Source organism: Mus musculus, chromosome 3 (assembly GCF_000001635.26).
Source record: "Mus musculus strain C57BL/6J chromosome 3, GRCm38.p6 C57BL/6J".
NCBI classification, from domain to species: Eukaryota; Metazoa; Chordata; class Mammalia; order Rodentia; family Muridae; genus Mus; species Mus musculus.
The window spans coordinates 134,193,493-134,215,704 of NC_000069.6; the positions used below are offsets into that span (position 1 = coordinate 134,193,493).

The 22,212-nt window shown below is 39.4% G+C and overlaps 1 long non-coding RNA gene across 2 annotated transcripts; it reads left to right on the forward strand.

Moving 5' to 3' along the window:
* Positions 1 to 6,583: 6,583 nt before the first annotated feature.
* Gm30648 (predicted gene, 30648) lies at positions 6,584 to 19,742 on the forward strand. Of its 2 annotated transcripts, NR_166459.1 has the most exons (3): positions 6,584 to 6,809; positions 15,629 to 15,802; positions 18,180 to 19,742. It is a non-coding gene; the product is annotated as a predicted gene, 30648 (long non-coding RNA). The 2 variants fall into 2 exon arrangements; NR_166460.1 differs by lacking the exon at positions 15,629 to 15,802.
* Positions 19,743 to 22,212: the final 2,470 nt, after the last annotated feature.

Consider the following 22,212-nt stretch of genomic DNA (forward strand, 5'->3'; position numbering starts at 1 on the left):
ATAGGCTAAAGTATGAAGGTCTCATAAGACAGAGAGGTGACCTAGGAATTCTAGGCCAAACCATGTGTTTGTGAAGAAAACAGGAATATATTCCTCAGCATGCAAGGCCTCAGGAGACCCACTATTTTATCTTTAACAGGTTAGGAGGCTGAAAGCTAGCTAAATCGTAGAGCCCTTGCCTGGCATATACAAAGACCTGGGAAACGATGATGATAATTAGGCCAATCTATGTAAATGTACTAAAATTGAAATTCTGACTTTGCATTTAAAGTAAAAACTTAAACATGAAAGCAAGTAATAGGAAAGGCAGGCTAATCACAGACTAGCACAAATTCAGATAATAGGATTCAAATATATATATATATATATATATATATATATATATATTCACTAATGGCACTGGGTACAGTAAATTATATTTATGATACATATACAGAGAGGTATTTTGTACATCAAAACCCAACAGGGTTATCCTTTCATTTCTATTTGATATATGAAACACGGAATGTCAGGGGAGGTATCAGTCTGATGAGAATCAGGGTTAACCACTAGGTGGAATGAACATGATTTTTAATTTGGAATTGCTTTCAAGGCAATGTCTAATTTCTGGTTTTAGACAATGCTATGTTTTGCTTTTATAATAAAATTAAAGAAGGAGACAAAAGAGAGCCATTGACGAACTTTGCATGCAAATTACAGGCAGAGCAGGCCTGCAAGAGAGAGGAGGAACAAGTACCCAGAGATGGAGGAGCAGACATGGAGGAGCAGGCTGAAGCAGGAAGCTGCCTAGGTGCATGGTGAGGTCACCAGGGGAAGCTGGAAGAACAATGAGGCGTCCCCATCTCAGTTCCAGACATGGTCCAGAGCTGTCTGCTTAACAGTGGACTCCTGGGTTTGAGTGAATGATGACATCAATATATTCTTTTGAGAAATTTGGATTTAAAGAGATGTTGGTTTCTGTGTAAAGTAATGGATATTTTAAGATATATGTTTTTTATATTGTTGTTGTCTATCTTGTTTTTGCCCTTATCCTTTGTTTTAAAATCTAAAACTCATAATGTTACCACAGTGGTAAAGTAAGGGCTCGGTCTAATAATTCAGCCCCTGAACTTAGATTTTTGTTTGTTTGTTTGTTTGTTTGTTTGTTTGTTTGTTTGTTTGTTGGAGAGTCCAGCATAGCTGAGAACATACAAACCTGTCCACTTGATGTATCCATTCAAGCCTGTCCACTGTTGCTGGAACGGGCTGGTCAGTTCACCTGGTTTTAGATTTCAACCCTTATTTAGACCTTTTTTTTTTCAGTACATTACACGCACAGTTTGTCCTTTAACATTTCCTGTTGTGAATTCATTAAGGCAGAGTTAAATTCTAAAGGCCCCAGATAGCAAGACTGTCTCAATCTTTTGCAGGTCCTTTATTTTTCTACACAGAATTCAACCACAATTTATGATTCAACTTGATCAAGACTTTTCAAAGCATTCGGTTTAATTTTTACATAAATATTCTTTTTTGGTTTGTTTCTCCACACATAGTTTGTAGTAGATTTATTTAAATTTAAACTGACAACCATTGAAATGGAATAAACGATTTCGAAGACAACCCCAGCTGACTTCTAGTAAATCTACAATTCAAAGGGTCACAGTATAGGAGCGGTTGAACAGCTGAGAACAAACTCTATATAGTTTTACAGAGAAGCAAACTGTTGACTGAACGCAAGTATGGAGAGTCTACTGCAAGATTCACATTTTCACTAAAGAGAATAACAAATAGGCCAAAGTCCTATCTCCAAAAACAGAACCAAGAACAAACACACAAAAAGTCAAACCTGAAACACATCTATACACCAAACTCCGTACACCAGACAGTGATATACTTCTTCAAAGAGTCTGACAGTACAGTGGAATATATGCACACACCTGGGTAGAGAATATGACACTTCTTGAAGTTTAAGAAGATAAAACAAGACAAAATAGGAAGAGCCTTAGAGTGTCACTAATCAGAGATTAAACTATCATTTATGATAAAGACATATTTCACAAGAACTAGAACTTAGAGAGTGTTTTCTTTGACTAACAAACAGTTGAGGAGACAAAATTCCAGTAAAATTTAAAGATATTGGTTGAGAGTTTGCTTCCTTGGTGGTCCCTCCTCCCAATTTCATTCAATTCTCCTTTGAAAAGTTTCAGGAAGCTAAACTATGCAATAGAAATCAAGTAGTATCATTTTCTTTCTTTCTTTTTATTTTATTTATTTTTTGTTTTGTTTTGTTTTGTTTTCGAGACAGAGTTTCTCTGTGTAGCCCTGGCTGTCCTGGCACTCACTTTGTAGACCAGGCTGTCCTTGAACTCAGAAATCTGCCTGCCTCTGCCTCCCAAGTACTGGGATTAAAGGCATGTGCCACCACCGCCTGGCTAAGTGGTATCATTTTAAACAGCTGTTGAAGTCAAGACCAGTTTCTTAAAATTGGTCCGTTAGTGCGAGGAAGATGGCCAATAGTCTCATGATTCCTGTGTAAGTCCTAATGGCTAGTTACTGTCACATGCACACAAAGTAGGTCTTTTATCTAAAACTACAAAATCAGTTCCTTGAATCATTTCAGAAGCCAGCAGAGGCCAAAATGAAGCCATCATCTAGGGGATGGAGAGAGAGGACAGAGCCAGAAAAGACGATCAGGGTGCTTTATACCAAAGGGAGAAATCTAGAGCAAGTGGCAGATTGCTGAGACAAGAGGAGATCAGGAGGAGACATGGGCCAGGGAGCAAGGGCCAGTCCCAGTTTCAGGAGCCTTTAGCATTGTCACTGTTTCTGCCTTCTGTGGCTTGTACTTCATCTCTCAGTATCATTCCCCTGGGTCTGGAAGGTAAGGATTTGTCCATAGCTGTTTAGACACTTGGCTTCCTTCCTCCTTCCCCATGGGTGGGGTTTGCTGTTATCCTAGCTGAGATCTATTCACCCTCTTGGTCCTGACCTCAGCTGTTCCCTAAGATATATATCCTTTTTCCTAGTTGAAGTTTACCTTCTGGTTTGTTTTAATTTCATTGAGTCACACTGCTCTTGTATAGACCATTTTAGCATTCATGAACTTGACTGACTCTTGATCCCAGGCTAGAACTGGGAAACCCCAACAATGGCCAGTTTCAAAGGGTCATCCACCCTCAGTAGTGCCAGCATCCTTGAGTGCCACTCACTACAGTCCTATGGAAAACTCTGGGTCCTGTTTCCTCTGCTCACTCCTATAAGTCATTCTGCTCTGCTAACTTTTCAATCCTCCCCCTGCCTCATGCATGGTTCCTAGCATTCCTCCCCTTTCCTTTGGCCATTCTGCATATTTCCCTCTGTTGGCTTCTCCTCAGGAGCACCAGAATTACTCCTTTGTGAACACGCATGACCTCACTCCCTGCCACCCTCTGGCTTCATTGAATTTCATCGAGGAAAAAAAGAATACAAACAGGTTTGGAGAGATGGCTCAGTGGTTAAGAGCACTGACTGCTCTTCTAGAGGTCCTGAGTTCAATTCCCAGCAACCACATGTTGGCTTACAACCATCTGTAATGGGATTCGATACCCTCATCTAGTGTGACTGGGGACAGCTACAGTGTACTCACATATATAAAATAAATAAACAAGTCTTAAAAATAAAAGAATACGAACATGAGTAAATCCAGGTTGACTTTATACTTAGATCCCTGCTGTAGAGTATGACTCAAATAAATGCACAATTATCGTAGCATGTAGATTAAAGCCATTATTTATTAAAGAAATTAATGGGAGTATAAAGGGTACCCTAGTTCTTATGTCTCACACTATATAATAGCTTTTAATCAAAAATTGAAAATTGTAAGACAGCAGAACAGGATGAAGACTGGGGAGATAGCTCAGTTGATAAATTGCTTGCCACAGAAGGTGGAGGACCGGCATGGCCTTCTCCATCCCTAGCATAAATGTCACATGGACATTGCTGCTGTCCATAATCCCTGAGTTTAGGAAATCGAAACAGGAATCCTGTCTAGCAGGAATACCATTTAGAACAGTTCTGGGTTCAATTGGTAGACTCTTCCTTAATGAATATTGGAGAGTGACCCAGTAATATTCTTGACTGATGTCAACTTCAGGCTTCAATACACATTATCACACATGTGCTCACTCATGTGCACCCTCACACATGTGAACACACACACACTATACATATACACGTGGACAAAAGTCAGTAATATTTAAAAAAAAAAAAACAAAGAAAATTTGAAAAGCATATGTCCTATTCTGAGTCTCTGTGTTTTTCCAAAGTTAAAATTTTTAATTGAAAAGCAAATGAAAAATAGTTCCAAGGAAACCTAGAAGTATCAAATAAAAACTTTAAACTTCTAAATGTCCTGACTTTATAAATGCAACATAAAAATAATCACACAGAAAGGATGATATATTTATTAAAAGTAAAATTTCAAGAAATTAATCCTCATGACATATTGAGAGAGAAATGCACAGAGAGAACACAGAAACACAAAAGCTTGTGCACTCAGAAAACTTGCTAAATTATATTAATTTAAGACATAGAAATGTACCCATTTTATCTATTTTAAAATTAGCAGAGTAAACCAATAAAAATAATTTTAATGTCAAATATAATTAAATCTAATAATTACATAAATCAGACACTAAGAAATAGTTAATAAATCTAACTTAATTTTAGAATAAGAATAATTCAAAAATATGGGCTGCAATAAACTGGAAACATTTCCCCTTCAAAACAATTTTCCTTAGTGCTTTTTTTATTTATTCTTATTCTTTGAACATTTCATAGATATATCTTAATATATGTACCTTCACTCCATCCCATCAAGGCCATCTGCTTTCTGGCTTGAAGGCCTGTTTGCTTTTGATAACTCTCAGAGTCTAAACAGTGTTATACACACGTGCATAGCTGTGGAGTTTTCCACTGAGGATAGGCAGTTGGCCAGTGGGCACCCCAACAAAAAAAAAGCAATTCCCATATCAGCCATCAACTGTCAAGAACTTGGACACCTGGGATTGAGCCTTGAAGTGACTGCGGGAATTTTTAACTGTGTTGATCTTTCACAGGTGACCACACTTGCTATAAGTGCCTGTAAAAAATTATACAAAAAGATTCTCAAGTATTGTCCTTTGACTCAAAATTTTCACTTTGGATGATCACTAGTAGACCAAAAGAGAGTAACACGTTACAACTATATAGGTACCTTTATGTATATAGTGACTTCAAAAGCTGTATCTTTTCTCAAAACAAAAATTAATGAAAGTCCAACTTTACAAAAGAATTTTAAAAAACGTTTTGTTTATCCACAGCATAATAAATCATGTGTTCAATAGAAATATCACATTAAATATTTAGCATTTATTTCTAAAGTTGCAGATAATAATAATAATAATAATAATAATAGTAATGACACGAAGGCTAGACTTTTCAATGAACTTCTAAGGTTGAATTGCTGCTCATAGCAGCACTTCATACTGAATTTTCTTTTTTTGGGGGGGTAAGTGTTGGGTTTTGTTGTTATTGTTTGTTTGTTTGCTTTTTTGAGACAGGGTTTCTCTGTATAGCCCTGGCTATCCTGGAAGTCACTCTGTAGACCAGACTGGCCTTGAACTCAGAGATCCACTTGCCTCTGCCTCCCAAGTGCTGGGACTAAAGGCGTGCGTGCGCCACCACCTCCCGGCCTGAATTTTACTCTTTCACTATTGAATATCTCTCTATGCAATTACCAACCACTGAAAGCAAAATCTCTGGAATAGATTTAGAACCTGAAAAACAATTATCTTCACATCCTCTTCCACAATTTGTGTCCATTGCCTGCATTCACTCTTCCTGGTCCCTTAATTCTTTCTAGTTCCCTACTCTACCTATCATACTGTATACCCACGTTGCTTTTAAGCTGTTTTAATAACAGGAGAAATAGTATTAAATAACCGTCATAGATTCTTCATGGGAAAGTTAATTCTATAAATAGAAAGTTTTCAATTCAGAAAAAAAAAAGAAAAGAAAAGAAAGAAATGTATAGAAAGCCTGAGGAATTACAGTCGTTACCTTGGAATGTGGCAGTGCATCCTAAGGTTGAGTTTTTTTCAATGGTGTTCACCACGTGTTTTCTACCTTTCTCTAGTAAGCTTACATTACAGTTACAACCAAAAAGATGTTTTCTTTTCAACTCAAGAAAATAATATAAAAGCATAGTTAGTAGAATGCTGGAAGCAAATCACAGTATGTTATTCATAGAAAGAGTTCACACAGAGTTGAATCTATGTCTGTGTGTGTGTGTGTTCTCTTTCAGCTCGGGTCAGTTAACTCAGGTGACCCATATTTATTAAATATATTACTGACCCTTTTCCAATATATCATTGTTCGTTCCTTCTAGTCACTCCATTTCCACTTCTAGACCCAATCTGACAATTTGCTTGCTTTCTCTGGCTACCTTCATCGTGAACGACACGGGATGTTTGAAGAAGCCTTCTGGCAGCCAGTTCGTTTTCTCTTCTCTCTAATCTGCTTCCTTCCTGAGTTAGCTCTCTCGCCCGCGGCTTATCAACTTCCTGTGTTGCATGATCCAGGTTTCTGTCTCTTTATGCTTCCACATCATGGAAGCAAAAGAGCCTATTTCGGAGAAGAAGATTGGCAAGTCTGGGCAGTGTGTCCCCACCTCTCTCCTGCTTGGTGCTCAGCGCTCTCCCTGGCTACCACTTCAGGCCTGTAATGATGTTTGTTTCTAGTCACTTTATGGCTGTGCTGCTGCAATTTTAGGGCCTTTTGAGCTGAATGGCAGGATAGCTTCCTCAGTCCTGGTGAGTAGAATTTCCCTACCCACTCAATATTCTCCCTGGATACTTGCCTCTTCCTTCTCCTTCATCTGACCCACCCGGACTGCTGCTTCCCTCTTATCTTTAGGGGATCTATTTGCCATTTGTTACCACCAGCCTGCCTGGACAATGTACTGCCTGCATTTCTCATCAGGCATCTCTCTTCTTAGGTACTCCCTCATCTCTGGGAATTGTTCCTTCACAGTAACATTTACATGGATCACAAAAACATTAGCATTTAATTACTGCTCAATTCCCCTGCTTTCCCTCAAACCAGAGGATGGCAGAAGGATTTGAGGAAGCGAGTATTTAGCTAGGCAGCATTTATTTCTACATTAACAGCGCATTTGTATGTGAGTATGAAATCAATCATAATTGAGTGTTTTAAGATGGTGAGGAAAAAGTGATGCTAATATCTCTTTTGTTGCTATATTTTAATCTCAGGCATGTGCTCATCTTTCTATGTTCTCTAGTAAGTTGTGTTAATCAAAAGCATGATCACTGTCTCTCCCTGAGAAGAGTATCATGTTTGTGTGAACATAAATGCCAGTTTCTAAAATTGTGAATTGTCGGGGAAGTCAGCCCACCAGCAGTGTAAGTGAAGTAACGTTCTTTGAAACTTTCCATTTGCTTTGCTCCTCCTGGAATCCTGCAAGTTTGTGTTCTATATGCATGTTCTTAGGGTATTTCTGACTAATGACAAAGCATCACTAAGTTCTACCACTTCTCTGAGCTTAGACAAGAGAAAGATTACAGATACATTAGTGATCTGACGACTTGGTCTCAGAATTCTGCACATGTATCTTATAGCTCCTGTTTCACTAAGTTTGCAGCTAAGCCAAACTTACATTTTTATGCCAGCTCAATCAATCTCAGAAATATAAAAAAAATTTCACTAGTGTATCTTTTTAAAACAAAAGCGACTGTAGTTTCTATCATCCAATGATATCTTTTATTGGCTGATACGTATTTTACTGAATTCAGCTGAATCTGTTATTATTCTTAACCAAACAATGTATTTTAAGCATCTAGAACATCTGTACAACAAGGACTCTTATATCCTCCACAATATGGGAACAAGACAGAGAGACATCAGGGACATGGCTAAGGGCCAGCTAGGCTGTGGAAAAACAAGCCGAAACAAGAAAAATTAATGCAGCAGAAGGAGATGCAACATAGGCAGAAAGTAGTGACTGCCAGTGTCCTGTCTTAAACAACTTAGCCATTTAATAGAAGAAGAAAAAATAAGGTCAGTGGCTGTAGAATAAAGTAATTATTGGGGGGCAAGTTCAATGTGCTCTTAGAATAGTTCATTTTGCACTGGATAAATGCATATGTGCCTGTATGTGCTTGTGTGCTTCATAATTATTAACCCTTATTCTTTAGGAGGCCAGATGTAGAACACTACAGTGTCCAGTTCACTTTGTTTTTAGAATACAGTCGAAAGCTGAGCTTGTATGATTAGTTAGGTTAGTTTGCTTCCTCAAGCCCTTCGCTTCAGTTGCACTATTTCACCACATCAAGCACGGCTTCTTGGTCTGTATTTCACCCCATTCTCGAGCTCTTCAGTACGATCAGAGTCCATTCCCCAGTCCCCTTGGTAGCTTGTTACTTTGATTTTGTTTGTTGGTTGGTTTTGGCATTATTCGGCCTCTGAGACTAGGGTTTCCTCTCTCCTGGTCGCTGGGAGCCAGTGGTAGATGTAACTGTGAGTCAAAAATGTTGCTAGGCCTGCACCAGGTCTCAAGTCTGCTTGGTGGATAAATAGCCACTCATTCATTAGTCTGGAGGAATTAAACCCAGCATCAACTGCCATAAGTCATTGTACTGTGGTGTATGAAACGTTGTCAAATCCTTTTTGGAACAAGATGGAAATATTCTTATTTAGGATACGGTATCCAAGGTAACACTTGATGCTTACAGGTGTTGGGTGAGAAGCTCTCTGTGAAATGCAGGCTCCTACTTAGTCCCACGTACAGCATGGAACAAATCTTTCCAGATGGCACAACAGCGTTAATTTCCTATCACCACAGTTTCTAATAAGGCTTCATAAGCTAGACGAGATTCAGGGAATTTTCCTACTAAGAACTGTCTGGGGCTTCAACTCCTACTGAAATAACCACAGTGTGCTAGCTTTGAGATAGCCTTTATCATTGATCTGAACCATGTTACCCGAGGTAATTTCTTAATAGCAAAATTACAGATACAGATATAGATTTCCACACTCCCGAAATCAAAGAACTGAGAGAAAGGAGGTGTTTTAGGTTAAGAAGAGTTTGTGTTTATAAAACAACCACAGCAGTTGACAAAGCAGCCTAACCCGCTGTCACTGTGCACCAGGGAGCCAGATGAGCCATTCTTACCTGTTATTTATACAGTGAACTCCGCCTTTAGATGGAGATTGCTATCCAAACAGCAGAAGTATTTTCATATGAGAGTAGTTAAAAAAAAAAAAAAAAAACCGGAGCTCATTAGAAGGCCAAAGTCCAAGATGCTTGGTCTGTCAGCAGTTGGAAAGGGAGACCAGGTTTTTAAAGTGATTCCTCCCTCCCTGCCCCCCCCCCTCCCCGCAACCCGATGGTGTGCAGTTCCTTCAAACAACCCTCCCCTTACTCCTCTGCATCCAGACTTCCCTGGCTACCTCTGCCTGGTGCTGACAATCATCATTGAAAGCTCCCTCGATCTGCTTTTTCTCTCTGCTAAATCTCTGCCTGCCTTTCAAGTTCCATTTTATGAGTTTTGTTCCGGGGTACTCACTGTTTACCCAAAGAAGGAGCTAAGACCCACAGTGATCAGAAAAGGACAAGTGACAAAAGGGAGGGCTTGCTTAGCCTGGAAAAGGGAAGCTTCAGTAAATGAATGGGAAAGGGATGCTGAGAAATCAAGTGTAATAGGAATTCTGGGAGAGACACAGAAAGGAGGCAGGCAGAGGGCAAGAGGGAAGGAGATACTGTCCTTGGCTTTGTCATATACACACGAGGTAGAATGACAAAAATGCAAATTGCCTTATGTGGAATTTTTTTCATTTTTTAAATTAGGTATTTATTTCATTTACATTTCCAATGCTATCCCAAAAGTTCCCCACCTGTTCCCCACCCACCCACTCCCACTTCTTGGCCCTGGCGTTCCCCTGTACTGAGGCAGATAAAGTTTGCATGACCAATGGGCCTCTTTCCACTGATGGCCGACTAGGCCATCTTCTGCTACATAGGCAGCTAGAGACACGAGCTCTGGGGGGTACTGGGTAGTTCATATTGTTGTTCCACCTATAGAGTTGCAGATCCTTTTAGCTCCTTGGTTACTTTCTCTAGCTCCTCCATTGGGGGCCCTGTGATCCATCCAATAGCTGACTGTGAGCATCCACTTATGTGTTTGCTAGGCCCCAGCATAGTCTCACAAGACACAGCTACATCTGGGTCCTCTCAGCAAAATCTTGCTAGTGTATGCAATGGTGTCAGCGTTTGGAAGCTGATTATGGGATGGATCCTCGGATATGGCAGTCTCTAGATGGTCCATCCTTTCGTCTCAGCTCCAAACTGTGCCTCTGTAACTCCTTCCATGGGTGTTTTGTTCCCAATTCTAAGAAGGGGCAAAGTGTCCACACTTTGGTCTTTGTTCTTCTTTAGTTTCATGTGTTTAGCAAATTGTATCTTATATCTTGGGTATTCTAAGTTTCTGAGCTAATATCCACTTATCAGTGAGTACATATTGTGTGATTTCTTTTGTGATTGGGTTACCTCACTCAGGATGATGCCCTCCAGGTCCATCCATTTGCCTAGGAATTTCATAAATTCATTCTTTTTAATAGCTGAGTAGTACTCCATTGTGTAAATGTACCACATTTTCTGTATCCATTCCTCTGTTGAGGGGCATCTGAGTTCTTTCCAGTTTCTGGCTATTATAAATAAGGCTGCACAGAGCTAAACAAAGAATTCTCACCAGAGGAATACTGAATGGCTGAGAAGCACCTGAAAAAATGTTCAACATCCTTAAGCATCATGGAAATGCAAATCAGAACAACCCTGAGATTCCACCTCACACCAGTCAGAATCGCTAAGATCAAAAATTCAGGTGACAGCAGATGCAGGCGAGGATGTGGGCAAAGAGGAACACTCCTCCATTGTTGGTGGGATTGCAAGCTTGTACAACCACTCTGGAAATCAGTCTGGTGGTTCCTCAGAAAATTGGACATAGTACTACCGGAGGATCCAGCAATACCTCTCCTGGTCATATATCCAGAAGATGTTCCAACCGGTAAGAAGGACACATGTTCCACTATGTTCATAGCAGCCTTACTTTTTTTTTTTCATTTTAAGGTTACATTTACATATTTGTTCATATAACAACCACTTGGATATACATGTAACTTTTATTCATCAGGTATAATTCTCATCTCGTTTGTTGTTGTTGTTTCTGAAAATGGCTGCCTGGTTCAACACAGCTGTTCTGGCTCAAAGTCTTCTCCCAGCTGACTGATTCAAATGGGCTTCTTTCACCTTCTTACTGAATTGCTCTGCTTGGCAAAACTGCTCCCGAACTCCAGAAACTGAACTGCACTGACTATGGGGAACTGAACTGAACTCCACTCAACTGGGCTGATTTGTAGTCAACTTAACTCGATGGAACCCACTGGTCTCTCTCTCTCTCTGTGCTGCTCCTTTAAATCACCTCCCTTTGTGTCTCTTCTCCTGAGAGCTGGGCATATCTGACCCATTCTGTCAAGTCTTCTCTGATTCATCACTGGCCTACCTCTCAATTAGACATCAATTTCAAACATAACTGCTTCCTTCTACAAACTAACTTCACCTTTATTGTTGGTGTTAAAGGTGAGTGTCCTAAGGGTGTGTCTGTATTCCAGCCAGAGGGACTATAGGTGTGTTATTACAGCTGGATCACACAGACCTAGAAGGTCTTTGAATATGATCCCTTGTCAGAGCCATCAAGTTGCTGTATTAAAATTCTTCTACATTTGGATTTTCCAATGGGCTGAATTTTGAAATACTACAAACAATGTCAACTTGAAAAGAATCTGAGGGAAATCCTGTTTTAAAAGCTGTCAATAGGTGTTTCATCCAGATAACTCTCAAAGTTCATCCTTGCCTGAGGATTTTGATTTTTTTCCTTACTTTATATTCAGATTAATTTTGGCAAACTAATTTAATTGTATTGGACTCGTGAAGTTATTCATGTTGATCTGTAATTGAATAACCTTACAGCCGTAATTATGTGTAACTGAAGACTAATAAGACAAGAGAATCTGACAGATTAAAGCAGAAGGACTGGGTCTGAAGTGCTTCATGGGTAAGCCACAGTTACAAGGCCCTGGACAGAGGAACAAGGTGACACCCCACTCACTCCAAAACACATTCTATAAAAATGAGGCAATGTCATATCATGTCCACAGTGATTAGAAAATCTGTTCCAGCACCGAGAGAGACTGCATTCAGCACCACAGTGAGAGACTGCATTCAGCACCACACTGAGAGACTGCATTCAGCACCACAGTGAGAGACTGCATTCAGCACCACACTGAGACCTCCAGAGTGCTGGGCACAGATCATGCTGAGTTCCTTGGGACTTGTCTGGAAACAAGCTTTCTTCACATTCACAGATATGCAGAGTTTAGTGCAAAATTCTTGCAATTTAAAAAAAAAAATCTTTAAAATCTTGCTCCACTAGAGAGCACTAATGTCCAAACTCTGATTGCTGAGGTTTTGGTAGATAATGTTACTATTTGAAAATCTCTTTAGTACTACATCCTAACCATCTCAAAAGGCTTTGTCTGAAGAGACAAAAGTCCTCCTATGACACATGATAATGAGTACAGCACCTGTAAATGAAAAGGGCTTCTAAGCTTTATCTGCAATGCTATCTCAACAACAACAACAAACAGAAGTAGATGGCCACATCATTACAGGACTGCCCTTTCTTTCATTTTAAACTCCAGCATAGCTCCAGAGGGCTTGGGTGAGGAGAACTGGTAAGTATGATGGAGAGAGGGGCATAGTTCTAACACTCTAGTGTGACTCTGTGTCAGTCAGAATGGTGTTTTGCTTTCTCAATAACCAAATAGCAACCATGTGTTCCCCAAGGCTCACAGTCTACTCAAAACACTCAGCTAGACATTGGGTGCTAACAAAATTCCAAGAATGATACCGGATTGATATGTCACTATGATTATGGAACCATGAACCTGCTAGGTGAGAACCATCCTGGTGAGCACTGAATACATAAACACTTCTACAACAAACAAAAACAGATCAACAGCTGAAAGATTTGTTCAACTAAAACGAAAGAATTGCAAGGACTTTGTCTTGCCATGGGAGGCGTAGACTGCTGAGAAGTGTATATATATTTATTTGACTGCCAGCTCCATCTGAGTCAACATCAACAAACAGTGAAGAACTAAAACTTCCTGCAGATCAAATGTGTTGGATGTCACATGTTTGGGATTTGGTTGTACCATATACTGACTCACCATCTCCTTGGCTGTATCTTCTCCCTCCTCCACAGCTCACACATACATAATAGTTGGCTCTACACTTCCTCCTCAAATCTGTTCTGTCTCCCATGTTTTCATTGAGATACATCAATCCATTGAACACACGGAGTACATTCAGTTAGAAAACTATGCATATCATTTTTTCTCTCAACCAATTAGCTGAGTCTAGTGATTACGGTTTGTACCTCTCAGTCCTTCCCTTTGAGTTCTAGGTTGCCAATGAAATTTTATTTCAGCCCTTATTTCTTCCACTGGGACTAGAAGTTATAAAGTATTTCTATTTCCAATCTCTCCTACGAAACAAGTAGTTCTTTTCTCTTAAATGTCTAGGCACCATGCCATTCTATACTTAAACATATCTATTGATTTTTTGTTGTCCATAAACATACTAAATATTTTTTAATATAGGGTCTTTTAGTAAATGCTAACACAGACATTTGCAACATATGGCTGCTTTTTAAAGGTAGATATGGTCAAACCTAATCTGTTATGCTGCAAAAGTATTTCTGTCTGCCCTGTTGATTATAGGAAAGAGAACACTCCAAGGACAAGGGAACTTATACAAAAGAGTAGATGAGTAGATGTTTAATTAACTGAGACTAGAGCGCAGGCTTGGGGAACACAAAATCATGACTTTAAATTTCTGCTCTACCATGAACAAGATACAAGTGTCCAGCTAAGTAACTATGCATCTTAAAGACCAAGTTTTACCTATAAAATGGAGAAGTGACAGTTTCTGTGCTGTTAAGAAAATTGACCTTATGCTCTTAATACACAGGACTCACTGTAAAGACAATAACATAGATGTTAGTAGTTGTCATTGAAATTTAGCTATACTGGAGAATGACTTCCTGTCAGAATCTATTTCAAGCAGGCCAAAGCACCACCTCTCTAGAGATAGGAAGAAAGTCGTGACCTGCCAATAAAAGGTCCTATGTATCCTTTATCTGACACTCTCTGCACATCTCTTTAAGTCAGTGATACTCAGCCCTATGGATATATATGCATATACATATACATATACATATACATATACATATACATATACATACACATACACATACACATACACATACACATACACATACACATACACATACACATACATATACATATACATATACATATACATATACATATATATATATTCCTTCCTTTAAGGGATGCTGAATGTGGTTGTGTGACATGCTTGGTTAAAAACAATGTGAGCAGTATGACAGCTCTACACCTTGTCATTGAATGATGACTCTTCCACCTTCCACACTGGAAGCTTCATCACCAGAAGTTCTCACTGGGAAATTCATACTCTTCAAAATTGAAGCCCAAACAATAGAATAGAGCACAGAACCCCCTATAGCCCTGTTGATGGCTAGAAGAGAAAAGCAGAAGAGTCTAGCCACCCTACCATCACGTGAGATAATAAATATATTTTAAGCAGTTGTCTTCAGGATTATTTATTATGTAGTATCTTTGTAGCCATAGCCAACTGGAATGACACCAAAATAAGATCATTTGGATTTTTCACATTTGATTTTCCATGAAATGGAAAATTGATACTGATTGACAGGTAGATTCATGAATTCACAGATCTGGAAATTTGATGAAATTTAAAGCTATGAAAGTCTAAGAGGTCAGTTAGATAAGAACAGCTGTGCACCCTACTTGAACCCAAAAGGTCTAGAGCCAAACTTTGGACTGATGAAGAGGAGGCAACATAGGAAACCAGCCTGGATACTAGTGACCAGGGTGCCTCCATGCCAACAGATATGGAAGTTTCAGAAGTCTACAGTGAATGGACAGAAAATGATTATTATAAAAGTTAGAAAAAAGTTATTAGACTCCAGATAGCCTATAGAATTGACAGTGGCATATTCTGTGTCCTGTGGTTAGCAACAGGATTGCAGCAAGATAAAAAGCAACCAAGTAGAGAAAAAATAGTCAATGGAGACAGCCAGGTCATTCTTGTAAGATGTTTGGGACAATCAGAGGTAATATGATCAATTTTCATCTGTTTTGAATGTCGGTGAATCTGCAGATGAATATGTTTTTAGGACATGGGGATAATGCTGCAAAGATTCGAGTAAACCAAGACGAGAAGAGTAATATACAGGGTCATGTGGATCAAATGAGGCACATGTGATTCAGAGAATCTGGTGCAGTGTTTGTCAGGTTTTGGAAGTAGCTACATTGGATCTTTGTAATTAGCGAGACAGAATATAGGAACAAGAGGAGATAGATTTATGAGTTTGATGCAGTGATGTTGGGAAGAGATTTTGACTACTTTCACTTCTTTATTGGAAAGTAGGGGAGCATAATTATCAAGCAGAGGCTGAGTGGAGATGAAAGGATGGCTGTCGAAGGAGTGAAAATGAAGTCACAAAGTGGAAGAACTTCAACATATGAAATTGGAGTAAGAAAAGGAAACCGTGAGCTGCCCAGGACTGCTACCTGGTGTGGCTCTTCATATATTGACTAGGTATTTGAGATATGAACTTAGGCTTTGGTATATCACATGTGGTTATCTACTTGTTTTTTATATGGGAGTCATGATTTTCTTCCGAAATGTGTGAGTTTTTTTAATATACCTGAGTACTTGGTTATCTTATTTCTAGAAATATTTTCCCTTATTGGAGACCATCTTGTACTTTAGTTCATAAGTTCTGACATAGGGAATATCTCTCTCTCTTTTTTTTTAAGGTCATAAAATCTATCTTTCTCTTCCTTTATTTTATTTTTCTATGTTTCCATTGTACTTCTAAATTTAAGTCTAGGAAAATACAGGACTTGGATTCTGAAGCTCATTTTTTGTTTTGTTTTTGGAGACAGGGTTTCTCTGTGTAGCCCTGGCTGTCCTGGAACTCACTCTGTAGACCAGGCTGGCCTCAAACTCAGAAACCCGCCTGCCTCTGCCTCCCAAGTGCTGGGATTAAAGGCATGTGCCACAACTGCCCAGCTGTCTGAAACTCATTTTTATCTAACAAATTTCACTGAGGTTAGAAGACTCAGTAAGGCAGTGGTATAGCTACAAAGGAAGAAGACCTGGCACACTTCCAGGAAACTTATGACATCAACAGTTCCGTCTTTTCATTTTTGACAATATGTAATATTCCAAAGTTATGGAATCATGAACTTATAATATGTATTAACTTTTGCATAGATAAGAAGCAAACAGGGAGTCCTTTGTGCTATACATTATCTATAGGATCAGAACATTTGAAACAATTCCTGATGGTACCAGACAACACATTTGAGGCCAGCATGGACTACATAATTAATTCATGGCCAGCATGAGCAGTGGCAAGATTCTGCTCCTAAATTAAAAGAAAGAAAGAAAGAAAGAAAGAAAGAAAGAAAGAAAGAAAGGAAGAAAGAAAGAAAGAAAGGTAGAAAGAAAGGAAGAAAGGAAAAAAAGAATGCTAAAGGGAGCTGTATGTAATAATTACAGAAATCAAAATAGGCACTTTCTACAGCTATGAGTTTCAAAATAAAATGAGAAATAATCAGATATTAGGAATATATCCTAAATAATTAATCACTTGGAAACAAAATATTTAGATGAACATAAAATACGATACCTAAAACAAGAATCACATTCCATCAAAGATGCATGTCACCAAAGAAGAGGTAACCTTTGAACCCCGGTCCCAGAAGTCCATGAAGTGGTACTCATAAGGGATCCATTGCTGTCAAGGGCTTACACCATCAGCTTCCATCTTCAAGTCATGATGAGTCTAAATCTCTGCAACACTCACAAAAGAATAAGAATACTTTTTCTAAACACCTGAAAACATTTTCAGATGGAAAAATAAAAAGTTTCTGGCAGGGTAGTGAACATTGCTGTTCCTAGACATCACCTGCACTGATGACCATGCACCTCTCAGATATCTGTGTCTGAATCTGACGACAGCCCACGCTATTGCAATAAATCATCGTTTACTTATTTATTAAAATTCTCTGCAGAGAAATTTTTTGATAAACATAGTCTGTTTGGGTGTTTGGCAATTTGCACAGCAGCTTGTGTATGAACATATGCTTATGTTTATAAGCAGAGATATATCTCTGTCTTCCTAGAAACCTTCCGGCTCAGAGATTGTGTCTCTGAATTGGAGAAGTCTGTTTGGTGTGTGTGCTCATGTGCATGCGTATGCATGTGTGCTTGTGTGTGCATGTGCGCTTGTGTGTGTGTGTGTGTGTGTGTGTGTGTATGTGTGTGTGTGTGTGTGTGTGTGTGTGTGTGTGTGTGTGTGTTCTTGCGTGTGTTTATGAAATCAAGACCCTTTAGCGTAAGAGGAAATGGAAAGTAGCTGACTCAGCTGGGCATTATTTACTTTATGACTTTGTATAATAAAGAGCTATTTCGACCTTTCCCCTTGACATTGAATAGACAGCTTTGAAACATACAGAATTTATTTACACATTCAAAGGTGGAGGTGGTAGTGCTGCAGCAACTGCTACGTTTGCTAAAGGTTGCTCATTATCAGTAATATGTAAAATAGGGGGTTGCCACTGGCTGATGATCTGTCTCCATCTACGCTGCTGTATTTCTCAGAGTCTTGGCAGTAATCTGTATAAACTGATTCTTTATTGGGCTGGTTTTCTAGGAATATTCAAAGTGTACATCTTTGATCACTGCCATCATTACACAAGGGACATCTGTTCATCCCTTTAATGATAAAAATGTCCCTAAGTATTTTAAATGCTCCATTGTGGGATAATACCATCCTAGGTCATGATCCATCAAATGAAAGTAAGGTTATTTTTGAATGGTATGTTTAATATAAAATTGCTAAGTGACTACCCATCCAAATATTACTTGTTAGACTGCCTAATGTGTGTTACATCTTTTTGCTCAGGACTGTTCTACAAAGTACTGAATCCCTAAACCACAGCTGGCTTCCTCCTGCCTTCATCTTCTGCTGCCTGGAAGATGGGGAGAAGATTTTCAGCAACTTCTCTCAGAATTCTTCACCTCCTTCCTGTTTTCTGTCAGAGGTTTTCTGTTATTTCCAATCCATTCACTGTTCCCCAGCTTACAGTCACTCTTCCAGGGGAAACAGATTCCACTTTACCTTGTATCTACTTTTACTTGAAGAGGAGATGAAGCATGATGGGGGGGGGCGGGGGCAGATTTCCATAAATCTGGGTCAGCAGACTGGCAAGATAGGGTGGGAGAAGTAATCCAAGATGAAAGCTCCAAACTCAAGGTGATCAAACCCAAGGTCCAATGCTGTCAAACAGAGTGCATGTAAAACAGAGGAGAAAACAAAACAAAACAAAAAGAAAATGAAGGATTGAAACTATGTAACAGATCTGAGTGTCACTTATGAGTCAAGCCAGCATCACCTGAAAACAATCAGCAACAAAACAAAACAAAACCTTATGTTTCTACTACATTGTGAAGGAAGGCTCATGGGCTCCAACAGCTGAGAAACTTGATTTCCGGGCAAAGGAAAGATGAGGAAAAATAGCACCAATTAACTCTACATCAAGACAAGAGCCCTATTTTAGATATGAACTGATTCTTGGAAACTGTATGGCTATATTGTGTGAATATTTGTTTCTGTTTTATTTTTTCTACAGCTTAAAGTTTGATTTAAATCAGAGGTTTTTATTCCTGTCTACTTCTTCAGTTTAGGTGTAGAACTATATTCTGGCGACCAATGTAATGGGAATGTTTTAAGAAGGTAAATACCTTTTGTTAGGTATCATGAAGCCTACATATAGTTCAACTCTACTTGCACAAAGAATGGTTAAGGTGAATTTCTCTCAAAATTAATAACTTTGGGAAGGGAAAAAGTCTCTCTCTCTCTCTCTCTCTCTCTCTCTCTCTCTCTCTCTCTCTCTCATTCACACACACACACACACACACATCACCTGAAGGAAAGTCCAAACATATGAAAAGATAGTAATAGTGATTTATGGACCATTTTCTCGGTGTAAAATCCTCTGCCAAAACAATGGGCTTACAAAATCTTTTTTTCTCACTCAATCCAAAGGCATAATCATTTTACATACTAAGAAACTCAAATCACACTGAGTTTCTTGTATATTAGCTATATGATCCTTTTTTATATTCTGGATTCTAATCTATTCTTTATTATTTCAAATTTTATAACTTAAAATGCTTTCCAGGACATGTGGACTAAACTTGCTGAAAAGTAAATTAACCTTATTATGCTTTATTCCAGATAAAGAATAATACTGATAGCATAGTTTCTTACATTTCTCAAAATCAGGGGGAAAAATGACAGAAACAAAATATATAGAAGTAGAAGTTTAATTCTGTATGGACTAGGCACAAATTTCTCAAGTTATTGAACTGTGTTGGTAGTAATGAAAAAGAAAGCATAAGAAGAAATAAATTAACTTGTGGGGATTTCAACAATAAAGTAAAGATTTCACTAATAAAACTGTAATGGGATCTTTGGAAGTATTTTGTTCTAAAATTGGTCTGTGATGGGAGTGTTAGTTTGTTTCAGAACCTTTGCTCTAAACTTTTGGAGGCTCTTAGAAGAAAGTTTGTCACCCGAACATGAGGACCTAAATTCAAGGTCAGAATTCTCATGAAAACAGCAGGTGTGCTGAGGCTTGCTTGTGCTCCCAAGGCTGAAGGGCGAGACACAACCAGACCCCGGGGACCCACTGGCCCAGCCTTCCCTAGTAAGCAATTCTCAGGCCAATAAGAGACACTGCCTCAAAGAACTAGGTGGATGTCATCCAAGGAAGAATGACTCCATAGGTTGTTCTCTGACCACTATGTGTTCAATCACATGTGCATTTGCACTGAAGCAAGAACATGAACACATGTATGAAAGCTGAAAGAAATACACTTAGAACCACTGGAACAAACAAATTAGTTCAAGCAAACCTTAGAAAAGTCACATGGTCATTGAAAAGAATGTATCAGATCTATGCCCATAGCTTGGCACTATATAGTCAGTTACTATAGTAAGATGTAGAGATGAAAATATAATATGAACTCTTACACAGTGCGGAGTCTTTTGGAAGCAAAATATGAGGTGGAGTCTATTTAGTCTTTGTGTACTTCTTAGAATATAGCTTGGAAAACAAGACTTGTAAGAATGTCAAATTCAGTGATAAATCTACCCAAAAGATGCCCCACCATGCCACAGGGGCACATGTTTGACTATGTTCATAGCAGCCTTATTTGTGATAGCCAGGAGCTAAGAACAACCTAGTCAACCTACAACAGAAAAATGGATACAGAAAATGCAGATCATTTACACAATGGAATACTACTTGGCTATTAAGAATGAGGACATCCTGAGTTTTGCAGGCAAATGGATAGAACTAGAAAATCTCCTGAGTGAGACCCAAAAGGACATGCATGGTATGTACTCACTAAAAAGTGGATACTAGACAAAAAAAAAAGTACAAAATACCCAAGATACAGTCCACAGAACTTCAAAAGGTCAACAAGATGAAGTGCCCGAGTGAGGAATCCTCAGTCCCACTTGGGAGATAGAAGAAAGCCATCACAAGTGGGGAGGGTGAGAGAGAAAGTGAACAGGGGGGAGGTGGATGGAGAGGAGAGAGGAAACCAGATCTGATATTAGGTGAAGGAAAAGGACTGAACCCCTGAGGGCCAGCAGAAGAATGGAAACAGGCAACCTGAAGAGATAGGAGGTTGGGGGACCCTCCAGAAAGCACCAGAAACCTGGGAGGTGAGAGAATCTCAGGACTCAAAGGGAGAGACCATGTTAGATGAGACATTAGGGAGAGGTAACTTAGAGAGTCCACCTCCAGCAGAAAGACAGGGCATCAAATGAGGGAGAGGGGAGCCATCCCACAGTCACAACTCTGACCCATAATTGTTCCTGTCTGAAAGAATTTCAGGGATGGAAATAGAGAGGAGCCTGAGGAAAAGAAAGTTCAGGGACAGGCCTAAAGTGGGATCCAGCTCAAGGGGAGGTCCCATGGCCTGACATTATATTACTGAGGCTATGTAGCACTCACAAAAAGGGACCTATCATGACTGTCCTCCTAAAGACCCAACAAGCAGCTAAAAGAGTCAGATGCAGTTATTTGCACCCAACCAATGGACAGAAGCAGTTGACCCCTGTTGTTGAATTAGGGAAGGCTGAAAGAAGCTGAGGAGAAGGGTGATCCTGCAGGAGGACCAGCAGTTTTAATTAATCTGGACCCCTGAGATCTCTCAAACCCTGGACCACCAAACAGGCAGCATACACCAGCTGATATGAGGCCCCCAACACACATACAGTAAAGGACTGCTGAGTCTGTGTTCATTCAGTGATGATGCACCTCACCCTCAGGAGACTGGAGGCCCCAGGGAATTTAGAGGTCAGGTGGGGTGGGAAGGGGTGGGGGACATCCACGTGGAGACAGGGAAGTAGGGAGGAGGTATAGGATGTAAAACAGTCAGAGGGTGGAAGGGGGAGGGAGCGTAAAAAATTAAATTAATTAATTAAAAAAAGAATTTTAGCTGAAATGGTCATCATAGTGTCCTTATATTGGGCAAAAGAATAAAAAGTCATTTTATGTCAGTGGGTGCTCGGGTAATTGGGTAACCAGTGGGGAAATAGCTCCTGGCAAATAACAGAATCACTCACCCAGAGTTTATGGCAACTGCACTCCCAGCTTCTGAGTTGAGAAGACATCCGGGTGATATGCCTGCCCGTGACAATAACTAAAACAAGTTATGTCCAATGCCAAAAGGGGTAAACGTGTGTATACATAATTAAAGATATATAAAGAAAAACACAGAATCTCTAGGTCATGAGGTAAATGGTTTGTGCAGAGGTAGTGAAATAATATAGGGTAATCAACAGAAACACAAATTTAAATCTAGCAAACACAAGAACTCCCATCATGTTGAGGTGAGCTTTAAAATGTGCTGATGCAATG